Here is a 13,588-nt window from a genome sequence, read left to right as displayed (position 1 = left end):
TAATCTCTTTTTATTAGCACTTTGTTTCTCGAAGGACAGAAATTTTAGTTTGATTGCTTAATGAAAATCGATTCAGCCGTTTTAAATTTATCTTGAAAGGTATTTTATGTATTACCATTATATGTTATGTTAGTTAAATTTACACGTTTATACAAATATAAATACAAGAAATAAGTTACATTATTACTCTAGTAACTAGGAAGAACAAAAAGAGATCGCGTATTACATTAAAGCTATATTAAGCTAATAGAATTCTACTCAAAAAATGTTACACAAAATTATAAAACATTTAATTCACAATTAGAAAACAATTAGAAATAGTCGTCTAGAATTGACTTTTTTGTGAAAACCGTTTAGTTCGTATACGAATTTTACTAAATAAAAAGTTTCTGCTAAAATGAAAATTCAACCCCTAATACTTAAGATCACACTAATAATGTTTAATTTAATCGCTTTTATTTTGAGACTTTTTGTGCAAAAAATAAATTTCTTGATATCAGTATTTAATTAAGGAATAAAATACAATTCTTAACGTTTTTGCAAGTGTAACGCTTTATGGCAGTGATATATTGACGTAAGGAAAACAAACAGAGGCTTTCAGGATATGACGTAAGAAATTAGAAGAAAATTAGGCGGTATAAAATGAAGAGATTTTAGGGAAAATTGGAAAATGGAGAAATCTACGGTAGAATTTTTGAAGGACAAGGTGTTTGGCCGTGGATTACAAAATTCAGCGTTCTGGAAGAAATTAGAGAATAAAATCAGAAGCCGAAAAATTAGAACATATGAAACACATAATTGGGATGTAGGATGTAAGATTAGAAAGAAATGAATTAAACTGATGACCTGCAAAAAAACATAAAAACACAAATTTTAACTGCACGTTATTAAAATGATAATTTAACAGTTACTCTCTTAATTTTATGTCGTTATAAAATTTATTTTATTATTGAGTTTTTATTTAAGATGTACAAGGTACAATTGACTTATGAAAATGACATAAGAAGAAATCTATATACACAGTTAACAAACACTCCAGTAAAACGGGATGAAAAATTTCAAATACCAGTATAGCATTACATATATATATAACTTTTATTTTAGTAACCGAGAGAAGTATATATTTTTAAGATTTCCCAGTTCCATTATAGAACTTTAGCCTAATTGACAGCGCTTCCAGTAGTTTGCTATTGTTCCAATATGCTTTAAAACAGTCGTTATTTTTATTGTACCAGAAGTAACGGTAAAATTAGGCCAAACACGATATTTTTGTTCGGTAGAAAAATCCAATATAATATTTTATTTCAAAAAGAAAATACTCGAAAAACCTTTTACAAAAATTAATTTTATTTGGGCCAAGTTCGAAGGACCTAGTACACTCGTAGGTAATTAGAAACTAAATAGTACCAGAAGAAAAATTAAACACGAAAAAAATTTAACTTTTATTAAATCTTAACACTGTTAATGTTAAATACAGGATGTCCCATATAAAACGCAACCCGACCTTATATTGGTAGGTATTGAAATAATAAAAAGGCATGTGTAAACGTAAATGTAATTTTTATTATTTCCATCCATTACCTTACATTTAGAGTAAATGTTGGAAGTGGCCGCCATCTTCTTGAATACAAGCTTCAATTCTTTTTACAGCGTTTCCTGCAACTTTTTTCAAAGTTTGTGGCCGGATATTTAATACGGCTTGTTCAATATTGACTTTCAATCGTTCAAGTGTTCGTGGTTTGTTGCCGTAGGCTTTTTCTTTGAGGTAACCCCGTAGAAAAAAATCCGCCGCAGTCAAATCTGGAGATCTTGGTGGCCACAAGCCTCGACCGATAACCGAAAAATTCCTCGACGAAATCAGAAGTTGAACCTGCGTAGTGCGATGTCGCACCGTCATGTTGTAACCGGCAGTGTCTGTCTTCCTCTTCCGAGAGTGCGATGAACCGAAATAAAATATCCTGATATCGTTCTGCATTAATGGTGTACTCGAAAAAAATAGGACAGATTATTTTCTTCCGCGATATCGCGGACCACACGCCCGACTTCTGCGGGTGTAACTGTTTTTCGTGATAAACGTGGGGATTTTCAGCACTTCAAATTCTACTGTTTTGGCTGTTTACGTAGCCGTCCAAATGAAACCGTGCTTCATCTGTGAAAAATAACGAATCCGTAACGTTAATTCCCTCGCGCAGAAATCGACGGAACCGTTGACAATATTGTAGCCGTTTTTATTTGCAGGGCTCAAGAAGTCGATGAACCGTTTGAATGCGATAAGGTCGTAATTGTAATCGTTTGGTCGCCCGATGAACAGTCGTTTTAGACAAATTTATTTCAGCAGACACGTCTGATCGATTTATTTGGCGAGGCGAGTAATCGGTCTTTGATTTCAGTGACTGTACTTGTATTCAAAACCGACGCAGATCTTTAGTGTTCTGTTAAACACTGTTAAAAAACTAAATTTTTTAACAGTGTTCGTCAGTCAGATCTTGCGATAACGACCTCAGAAGCTGTGTAAACGATTCCTGTTGGCGCGTTAAAATATCGACTTTTTGAAATATAAATTTTCTTTTGTTATTTATTAATTAGCTTTTATCTCGATTAATTTTTAATTATTATTCTTGCATTTTATATGAGAATAAAGTTAACGCGTCAAATTAAAACAGATATCACGCAAGGCTAACCCTAGCGTTTTTGCCGCCGTAGGCAAACCCCAAAAATCCCGCCACCGCCAAGCTTCAAAAAAAGTTTAAAATTAAAAAAAAAAAAAAACAGAATTATAAAACAACTATGTTAACCAGAAAAATGACATATAATTGAATTAAGACAATAATACTAATACAGATTTACGGAAAATTGTTTTATTGAAAAAAAAATTACATTTTTAACGAGTTAACAACTAAAACAAGTACTTACTATGTTCAGAGATGATTTAAATATACTTTTAAAAAAATAAACAAAACTACTAATAAATAGTAAATAATATTATTTTCTACATAGAAGTAATCGAAATATATTTTTGGGGGTAGTTTTTTTTTTTGCGATCTAATTCAGGCGGCTTTGTCGCTACTATATTTTGCCGCCGTAGGCATCGCCTACCTTGCCTACCGCCAAGGGCCGGCCCTGAAACGTGAAAAAATATTAATTTTACCGTTTATCGAAGAATGAATTTTTCCAAACGTAGTTTACAGAAGTATACTTACAAAAAACAACTTTTTTTTCAGAACTTTGAAAGTTTGCTTAGTGATATTACAGATATTACTATAGAAAATAACTCTCACTGTTTGAAAACCTACTTAAATATACGCCGTCACAAATTTGAGTATACAATTAAATTGTAGTCTGTTCTACATTTCACTGTATCAAGCAAGTTGGACATGTTCGACAAACAAAGACAACACAAAACAGAATAAACCTTTGTAAACCATCTCGTGGAAACTGAATTCTTACATAAAGTTACCGACACGCCGTGCAAACTAACTAACTTTTTTAAATACGGATAAAGTTTGCGTGATCCACTTCTTAGTAAGAAATATATAAATATAAATGTCAAAAATAGTAAAATTTCTGTTATACATAATGTAAAATGTTTGGACCGTCTAATTAGATAATAAATTTTCATTAGATAATAACCCGATTTCATTTACAGTGGGTCAAATCACACTGTGTCGCTTTGAAATATTTTATTAAACGCTAATCTTTCATCATCGTTATCTAAACGATAACGATGATAGGGTATACGTAAACGTAATTTATCATTACGTTTATGTATACCCTATCTAAAATATAATACTATGTTTTGTGATTACTTGAAAAAGTAAAAAAAAAAAAATATACTAAAATAGACTATCAGAACTTCGTTTTGTACCGGTAAATGTGATTCGTGTAAATTATTTCGTAAATTAAAAATTCTGATGTTTCCGTGCATTTATATTTATGAATGTATAACATTTGCTAAGAAGTAAATGTTATTTATTATTTTAATAAAAATTAAAAAGCGAAAATTGTAATTATCCGGTAACAGATTAACAAGCTATTTTCCCTTTGCAAGCGTGCATTTACGTGTGAATTCTTGTATTACTGATGAACCTATGTTGTACACATGTAGTTCTATCAAGACGGAACATCAGATTTGATTAAATTAAATAAAAAGCTTTATCATCAACCCCTCGTGTACCGTCGGTATATTAATTTAATCTAGTTTTGAAGGTACAGTTTTATTTAATTTATTGTAAATACATCGATTGCGATATATTATTAAAATCCATTTAAAAAAATCCAGATTGCGATTAAAACAAAATGTTTATAAATAAATGTAATAAAATATTTTTTTTATACTAATAAATAAAATAAAATAATAGTTCAATAGCCGATGACAAATATAATTTGTAAAATTCTATCGGTCATAGCTCATAGAGGACTATTTTACTAAGACGAATTTTAGAGATAATTTTTTTTTTGTTTGATTTTTTGATGACGCGCCAAAAGAAAAGAATTGTCAGTCGGTTACTAATGCCAGGGTGGAGTGATACAGTGAGGGGAATCACCCCCCTCACTGACCCGCTGCGCCTCTGTCCCACTGTTAATCACGAACAACAGAACGGCCAGCTGTCTTCCTTCGCGTCTGATTGGCTACCGTCGGACAGTACTGATCACGCCATCGTACAATTCAAATACAACCGCTAACGTAACGGTCATCACTTCTAAACGAGTAACAAAGTTAATAACAGCATCACTATATCTTATATAGATGTTCGATATAATTAAATTAAATCAAGATTAGTCCATTATTTTATATCGATTACATTTTATTTAAAATAATATTAATAATTTCCTTTAATTTTAATAAATACATTAAAAATATTACGATAAACTATATTCGTTTTGTAAAGTAAAAAAAATTTAACAATAAATTATAACAGATCAAATTTATCCTGTTTTATTTACAATACGACCTCGTAATATCCTACACGTGTAGTTTAACGAGCGAGGAATAATAGAATCAAACCCGAGCCCAGCTTTTTTAGAAGCTAACAACTATATCGACTGAACGGCCAGTTTTTAATATGATTGTTATAAACTTACTTTAAAATAAAGCATTAAAGGATAAAAAAAAAAAAAATAATCAGTAAAACTTATAATTAAATCGATTATTTATGTTTCTAATAAATAACGTAAAAGACGGCCAGATAAATACAATGTTGCGTTACACGCTATAAACAACCTACATTCCTACATTTATGCAATTCTTTAATGTTTATAAGAACATAAAATATAATGTTATTTAATAGATCAACAAACATCAACTAAACCGTTTGCCGACCGACCTCCTAAGTAAGAAGCTTCGTCCGGAGGTCCCGGGTGAATCTTAGACACGGTTGGAATTTTTAATTTAATTTATATTATTGACTCGTTTAATTATTTATCAAAATATGAATTTATATTACAGAATATAAGGTATATGTTTAGTGATGGCTGTTTGTTCAGTTTTTAGTCAAGGTCGCAGACACAACGTTGTTCGAAAAAAAACAACGGTTTTTCCGATTTCGCATTAAACGGACTAGGTTTTGTCAACAAATCAGTGAATGGTGTTATAAACAACATAACCCAAGCTTGTTTATTATTACAATTCTGACCTGTGTGCGATGCCGTTACCAGCTGTCGCCAGTCTGCTCTCTGTGTGCGTTGGGTGTGTTAGTGGGCGCGATGAAAATTATGATTGAAAATCGGGTCGCAAATACTGAAAGATTGATAAACGCTATATTAACCCACTATATTATACCCTCCATCGCATTATTTAATCGCGTACTATATTTTTCTTAATATTAAATATTATTATTCAAATTTCTTACAGTTTGTGCAAAAAAAATAATTTTCTATTTTGTTTTTGTATTGAAGTAAAAATACTTGTAAAACACGAGACAAATTAACTAAAAATAATCGCTTAAACAAATACGACATCCTTTGATACGGGTTTAAATAGACGATCGCAGAGTATAACAGATTATTTTTTATTTTATAAAAAGCATTAAAAATATATATTTTATTGTAAGTGCTAAAAATAAAGTTATAAACAAATGCATTTTCATCGACGTAACAGGATGTTTTGACGCGTGCAATAAATCAGATGACTATTGCGGTACGAATCGGATAGAAAGAAAGAGATAATGAGCGAGAAAGAATTTACATTAAACGAAAGACATTAAACGAGCCGATTACAACAGCTAGCAGGCAAATAATGCACATAAAGCAATTACACGACATATACTTTTTTCAAATCTGTCTGAGTGTGTGTGTGTGTGTGTGTGTGTGTGTGTGTGTGTGTGCGCGTGTGATCGTTATTTTTCTCATCACGGTCTGTCCTTTCAAACAGAAAGAAAAGAAAATTCGGTAACCTAACTTGTGTATATTAAGACAAAAATAAAGCAAATTTTTTAATTAATTTAAATGGGTTAATTGAGTATTTGTTTTTCTAACGCGAAAGATAGAACAATTTAAAAAAAAAAAAAAAAAAAATTAAAATGAGACACGATAATATTTAGTTGCATGCCAGTTAATGAACACTAACATTTTAGCCGAGCGGTAGCGTCTCGGTCTTTCCTACGAAGGTCCCGGGTTCGAATCCCGGTCAGGCATGGCATTTTCACAGTCTACAAAATTCAAATTTGTATCATTTTATTCTATCCTCTGAAGCAATACCTAATGTTGGTCTCAGAGGCTAAAAAAAATCTGATGAGGACATCACTGTCTTCATTTTTACGCCTATTAAATTACATATACGCATTTTTTTTTTTAAATGAAAAGTACATACAATTTTATTTCATTAACTTCTGATATTTTTTCATTTAAAAAATGTTTTTTTATTGTTATTGAATTATAATTTATTGTAATTTTTTTTTAAACAGATGTTAATAATTATTAATAAATCAATATATTTAAGTTAAAAAAAAGAGAGATGAAGTCTGATTCGAACCTAGGTGCCTTCCTCTTGTAAGATCCAAATAATTCATTAATTAAAATTTTATTTGGCTATAACTCTGGAACCGATGAAAATAATTATCACTTATATCGTTGAAAAACTCTCAATGATGATTTATTATTGCGATTAAGAAAAAGTCCAGGATCCAATTTTTTTTGGATTTTGGGCTGTTTTGGACTCTTTTAGCCCGGTCGATTGCAATCAAAAGGGAGGTGCAAAACTAGATGTTATAACAGTCTTAAATCCAAAATTTCAACATGCTACGGCTAATCGTTATTAAGTTATGAGAGATATATACGTACGTAAAGATGTCATGCCGAAACTATTCAAAATGGATTCAGGAACGGTCAAGATGGATATTTCCGTTGAAATCTGAAAAACGAAATTTTTCGCGATCACAATACTTACTTTACTTCGTACAATTATGTTTAAAAAAAAAATTAAATTTGTTGTGCTATATGACAGCTAATTGGTATATAAGAAAAAAGTTTAACTTAAAATGTCTAAACGAAGGTAGATTAGTTCACACATTACTTAATCTTAGTATTATTAATAAATAAATAGATCTCATCTCTCTCTCACTGTGTGTGTGTGTTTGGGCGCGTGCGTATTTGTATTGTAGATTTGCTTACAGTAAACGTTGTAATCGGCTAAGTTAGATAAATTTATAATTAGTGTAATCATATCATTACCCCCTTACATACCACTTGTTAATCTTTTTTATAATCTATAATAATTTGCGGTTCAGTTTAGTTGTGGAGGAATTTTTCAGATACTAATCTGAAATCGAACCCAAGACTTTGGTTTAAGATTTAGTAAGCAAAGCACGTTTTCTGTGGCACTGAAGCGGCAACATTACATTTTTTATTGTTAATTATATTTACCAAAAAAAAAGTATAAAAGCAAGCACGCGAATGTGCTTTTGTATACGTGCAATCATTATGTGTACGTGGGCGGTTGTAATTATATATAATAAATTGAATATTAGGTAAAATTAAATAATTGAAAGCCTCATAATTACCCGTTTATGTACAGTTAGCTATGTTTTTTAGCTAACACATACAGGCGAATTTTAAAAGTCGTTTTCATTTATTATGTTGTACAATTTGTAAGTTATCACGGTGAAAAAAAAGTCAGAACAAAAATTTTGGCTAAATTTTGTCGAATAAAAAAATTAATAATAAATCTGACCGTCTAACGTAAAAACCGACCGTTTCGATCTGCAGAACACATCAATATAAATTTCAAGAAAAGTGTGAAAATATTTGTAAAGTATTTCACGGTGACAATAAAAGGAAATTTACCTTCCTAAAATAGATAGCTAAATTATTAATCACCAAATGCAGACACAGGTAAAACAATTTGTTAACAGAAACGTAAATTTTTTAAAACAAAAAACAGAACTTCAATAAAATATTGATATCCGAAATAATAAATAGCAATTATTAGAGCACATTTAAATAAAAATAAATTTAGTATACAAAAAAATGAGCAACCCCTTTTCTAGTGTAACGGTACTTACTTGAAAGCAAATTATTTTTATAAAGTAATCTACGTATATAAATTTTATTTAATTTAAATTAAAATAACAAGAATAAAAATATATTTCGCTAAGCTAAAAATAATCATTTTTGCCAAACAAAATTTGCAAATGATGAAACGTTCATTAAATTCCCATAATTCCTGCTAATGAGTTAACCTTTTGTAATTAATCACATTATTTGTGTACTATTTTGCTTATTACAAAATATTTTATTGAAAGAACTTACCTAATTTACATGTAGAATTCTTCTCTAAATGGTCGTTTATATTCGTGTAAAACACTACTATATATACTGAAAACAAATAACGTATAAGTAAACAAAATTTGATACGGTTTTAAAAACACCATTAGATCGGAAAGAAATAAATATCATTTATTGTACATGACAACGTTAATCGTACGTTAATACTACTTATATTAGATTAATAAGTTATCAGAAAGAAAATATTAGATAATATTACAATCTAAGTTTTCTTTATTTTTACTACATCGCTGTATATAATGGAAGCAGCTAATAAATAATATAAACAAATATAATTTTTCATGACGTAACAAATATTTTGACACACGCAGTTGTTTTGACTAATTGTAGCCGAACCAAGTTGAAGGACGAAATAGTCGGATACAGTCACAGCAATTACGCTTCCTGATCAATTCTATCTGTACACTCCCTTTTACATACACCAACACGTACAAGTTACCGCAGTTAGTAAATTTTTTTCTCCGCTCTATCCGTAGTTCAGAACCCATCTTTTTATTTTATTCTGTTAGGTTTTTTTTACTATTATTTTCTTATTAATCTGCATAATTAATTTTAATTTTCTAATTAATGTTTTTATATTAAAATATTTTAAAACTTTTTTTAATATAATATATTTAAAAATGTATTTTTTAAATGTAATTAATAATTTTTTCACAAAAAAAACAAAAGGATTGATTTCTAACAGACATTCGATTTGGTTTGCTTTAATTCTTATTTTCAATTAGAATCGCATTATCTTAACTGAATTTCAATGGTTTTCTGAGAAAAAGAAATTTTGTCTATAAAAAAGTAATCGGGTTTATTTAACTATGTTGCTTTCCAACCTGTTAACTGCCATCTGTGATCTATTATTTAAAAGTTTCTATAATTTAAAAGATGCGGTTCTGTTATTTTTCTTTTTGAGAAGATGACTGTTCGTCTTCTCAAAAAGAAGCAAATCGTTTGTTCATCTTCTCAAAAAAAACTGCAGTTCCAGATATCGATCGAATCTGGAACTTTTAGTCTAGCAGGTAAGGTAGCTAGCGCTACCTTTTCTCTAATAGCATGTAGGTCATGTTACATCTAAAAAAGAAAAGATTAATAATACAATTTTTTTTAATTCCTGATTGATATTTAAAAAAATATACTAACACTTAATAACAAAATTGTACGTGCGCGCGCGTGGGGGTCCGTATTTACATGTAGTATATATATATATTTTTTTTTTTTGAGGGCGAAAAACGGTTGAACGTTATCATCGCCCGGATGTACTATATATATTGAGCTTGATTACGTATATAAACTGATTATACGTATTTAAATAATAAGTAAAAATCTCGTTATAACCCCTTTGTGTACGGTTGGCTGTTGTTGTAATATGTCCATTTATAGTTTTAAGCGAAAATTTATTCTCTTTAATATTTTATCTAATTATAAGTTGGGCAAGACCGATAGTCAATTTTAAAAACAATTTAATATTAGACGACATGTAATGGATGGTCTAATGTTAGATCAAATTTTAGATATAATATTTTTTTCATTATATTTTTGTTGTTAAACTAGCGTATGTTTTCGATGACGTCGATTCCGTAGTGGGGGGAAGATGAGTCTAACTAAAGAAATTCACCGAGTTGCTTTGTTTTGTGGTTAGTTATTGGCGGGAATTATCGGTAGATAGCCGACTGAATACGTAATGCTTCCAGTTAACATTGACGTCATCCAATTTACATCTTTTTACTGAGATATTTCTTATTACTGATTAAGGTGAGTTGTATTTATTTTTTTAATATTATTGGCCAATTATTATTGGCAGTTGTTTTATTCTGTGTATGTGTTATTCAAATTATTTATTAGATTAAAAATGTTAGAACCCAATTTACTCTCGTCTATTTTTACAAAATAAATTTAATAATAATAAATTTGTTTATTTATCTCTTAATAGCGGCTAAACAGTATCGAAAAAATAAACAAGTTATATGTTTGTAAGAGTATTTCGTGAGTGATATATTAGATGTATTTCGTGTTAAATATATTATGTTTTAAGTCGGGTAACGAGAATGAAGCTAAGAAAATAATTCGCATCTGTATTGTTATAAAGAATATACCGGAGAATATATTTAAGAATAATATATAATAAATATAAATAAATATATAATAAATAATATATAAGAATAATATATAATAATATATTTAAGAATATATTTACTGGAGTCCTGGGTTCGACACCTAAATAGCTTACCGTTTATTCACCGATCTCAATTAATGTCGTTAAATATTCATAAATGAATGTCTCGGGAATAACACAAAAATTTGAAAAAAAATATTTTTTGATAGGAAAGAAAGTAACAAATAATGGTTTTAATAAATTTGTAAAAATATTTTTAGAAATTTATCGGCGTAGTTTTTATTTAACTTATATATATTTAATAATATAAGTAAGAAAGGAAAAAAAACATAGGTAGTGAGTTTGTAGAAGGCAACCAATATTTTATAATATGAGTTCGACTCCCGGTATAATCGTGTATCATCTTAATAATTATGCGTACATAATATTTAAAGCAGAAATTATTCGTAAACAGTACAACGAGATATATACAACAAATAGTTCATTACAGATTTTTATATTTAACATTTCCCGTGTTTAATTTATATTTTTTAAGCTAAATTAAAAAAAAAAAATCACAAAATTGTTGAAAATGTATAGTCGATCATTCTTTTAGAGGAAAACTATTTGTAAGAAAGTTTTAATGACCCTCAGATCGATCGGTTGGTAAATTAACCGACTGATATACCGAAAATCCTGGGTTTGATTTCGGCATTCCTTATAGGTTACAATTCATCTAATTCATTACGTACAATAATAAACGACGCGAAATAAATAAATTACAAAAAAACTATGTTTGTTTAGCTGATCAAAGGAGCGCTGAAATTTAAAAACAATTGAAGTAACATAATTTAACGGTGTACTCGTATTTTCGAAATAAAATTCTATACGCGTAATTTTTTATTACTACAAACGACGTTGTAACTTTTCTTCTCGTCGGCAAAAACCTTAACGGTCAATTTTTTTTATTACAAAGTTTTTGTAAAAATGCACTTTGAGTGAGAAAATTGAAAAAATACAAACATGTTTAAGTAGCCCACCGCATACAGCGAGAGAGATTGTCGGAGGGGGAGAGTGGTCGAGTGAGAGACAGAGCGGGTAGTGTGAGAGAGATTTGGTGGGAGAGGGTGCGAGGGCGATGGAGAGAAATTGAGAGAGGGGTTGGTAGGGGGATCAGTGATGGAGAGGAAGCGAGACAGAGGGTCTCTCACTCTCTCTTACTTCTCTTCTCTTCTAATACTATTCTTAATACGGAGTGGTATTATATTAACACAGCTCTAACATTGTGACTACAACAGGTGCTGCTATGTTGCCAATTTACCTGTCTTTTCCTTCCCCCCCCGGCCCTTTGGCCACCAAGATCGGCATCAGGTAAATCACTGCGTTTGAGTTATTCAACACTTTTACATAGAATATCTTCCAAGCTAACCAGTAAGGAAGATGAATGAAAAAAATAATTTTTAATATTTTTCGTAAAATTTTTATTATTTATTTTTTTTTAAATTTAATAATAAATCATATTATTATTTTACTATTATTTATATTTATATATTAAAAAAATAAAAAAATAAATAAAATAAATCGTGTTAAATTCTTTGTTTGACAACAAGGTCAATGAACTTTGATATTTATCGTTTATGTATGTGTTAAAAACTTAAAAATCATACTTGATAACTTTTTTGTTTATTTTAATTTTTTTTATGTTGTTATAATACAATTAGTAAAATAATCACTGATTTTATACATCCGACTCTTGGTTAACCGGACTTACATATTTTATTTATCCGTAAAATTTACATAAACTATTGCTTGTTTAAGTACTCGAATTATCAGAGATTTTCTTGTTACAAAATTGTGATTCAAATTAAATATAATCTGAGATTAATGTTTGTTAAAACGTCGATTATTCGGACATCCATATCTCAAACATTTTTCGACTAATTGCGGGGCCTTTTATCCGGAGGTCCCGGGTTCGAATAAAAGGAAATAACTGAAAACCTTAACATTACAGTTTAACGTTGGTTACGTTCCTTTGTTAACTTTGTATACATAGGTTTAAGCGAAAATTTGGTTATTATTTTAGTATTATTATTATTACAGTTATTTATTACAGTTATTATTTTGTAAAATTTAAAGTTTTCAAATCTGTAAAACATTAATGCTATACTGTCGGTTGTTATTATGAGAGGAGAAACAGTACAGTGTAGGTAATACATTTTAGTTGGGGCGCCAATTTTCATAATTTATTTTGCAGATTTGTTCGGACGTTGTTTGAAGCGACAGAGAAATAACGTGCGTGGCAGAGAACGAAAGCTTATGGAATCTAGCGACATTACAGATGGCCTGTGATATGCAGTTCAATTTGGATCCTCGTGTCTGCGGTCATTCTTGTTTAACTATTTCTTATACGTTGTTTATTTTGTTTTGGTGTTTAATGACCTTCATTATTAATCGAGGTAAGTTTCTTTATATTAATATTATTTTAATATAGCTTAAAATAAGTGTTATTATTTTTGTTTTCTTATCACGTACTGCATTTTCTATTTAACACCGGCTACATAGTATCCCCCAAAAATAAACAAAAGTTACACGCTTGTTTATAAATTTTAGGTTAATCGGCCGATAAATAATTAACCAAATAAAATAGAAAAAAGAATTTTTGCACAATCTAAACGTACCGTACTCGTGGGTTAAGCAAAGTACGGTTAATGTGTAAAAACGCGC

General features: G+C 29.6%; 1 protein-coding gene across 1 annotated transcript in view; it reads right to left on the bottom strand.

Annotated features, from left to right (window-relative positions):
* The window catches only part of LOC142327350 (DNA repair protein XRCC3-like), an 84,634-nt gene extending 75,277 nt beyond the window's left edge, over positions 1 to 9,357 (bottom strand). The window contains exon 1 of the transcript XR_012756963.1: positions 8,746 to 9,357. The gene's annotated coding sequence lies outside the window, so the exon portion shown is untranslated. The remainder of the gene's footprint in view (positions 1 to 8,745) is intronic.
* Between the last annotated feature and the right edge of the window lie 4,231 nt (positions 9,358 to 13,588).

The sequence above is a fragment of the Lycorma delicatula genome, chromosome 7 (genome assembly GCF_047948215.1).
Source record: "Lycorma delicatula isolate Av1 chromosome 7, ASM4794821v1, whole genome shotgun sequence".
In the NCBI taxonomy this organism is placed as follows: Eukaryota; Metazoa; Arthropoda; class Insecta; order Hemiptera; family Fulgoridae; genus Lycorma; species Lycorma delicatula.
Note: the sequence above shows the minus strand (reverse complement) of the source record. Positions and strands in the feature narration are given on the sequence as shown.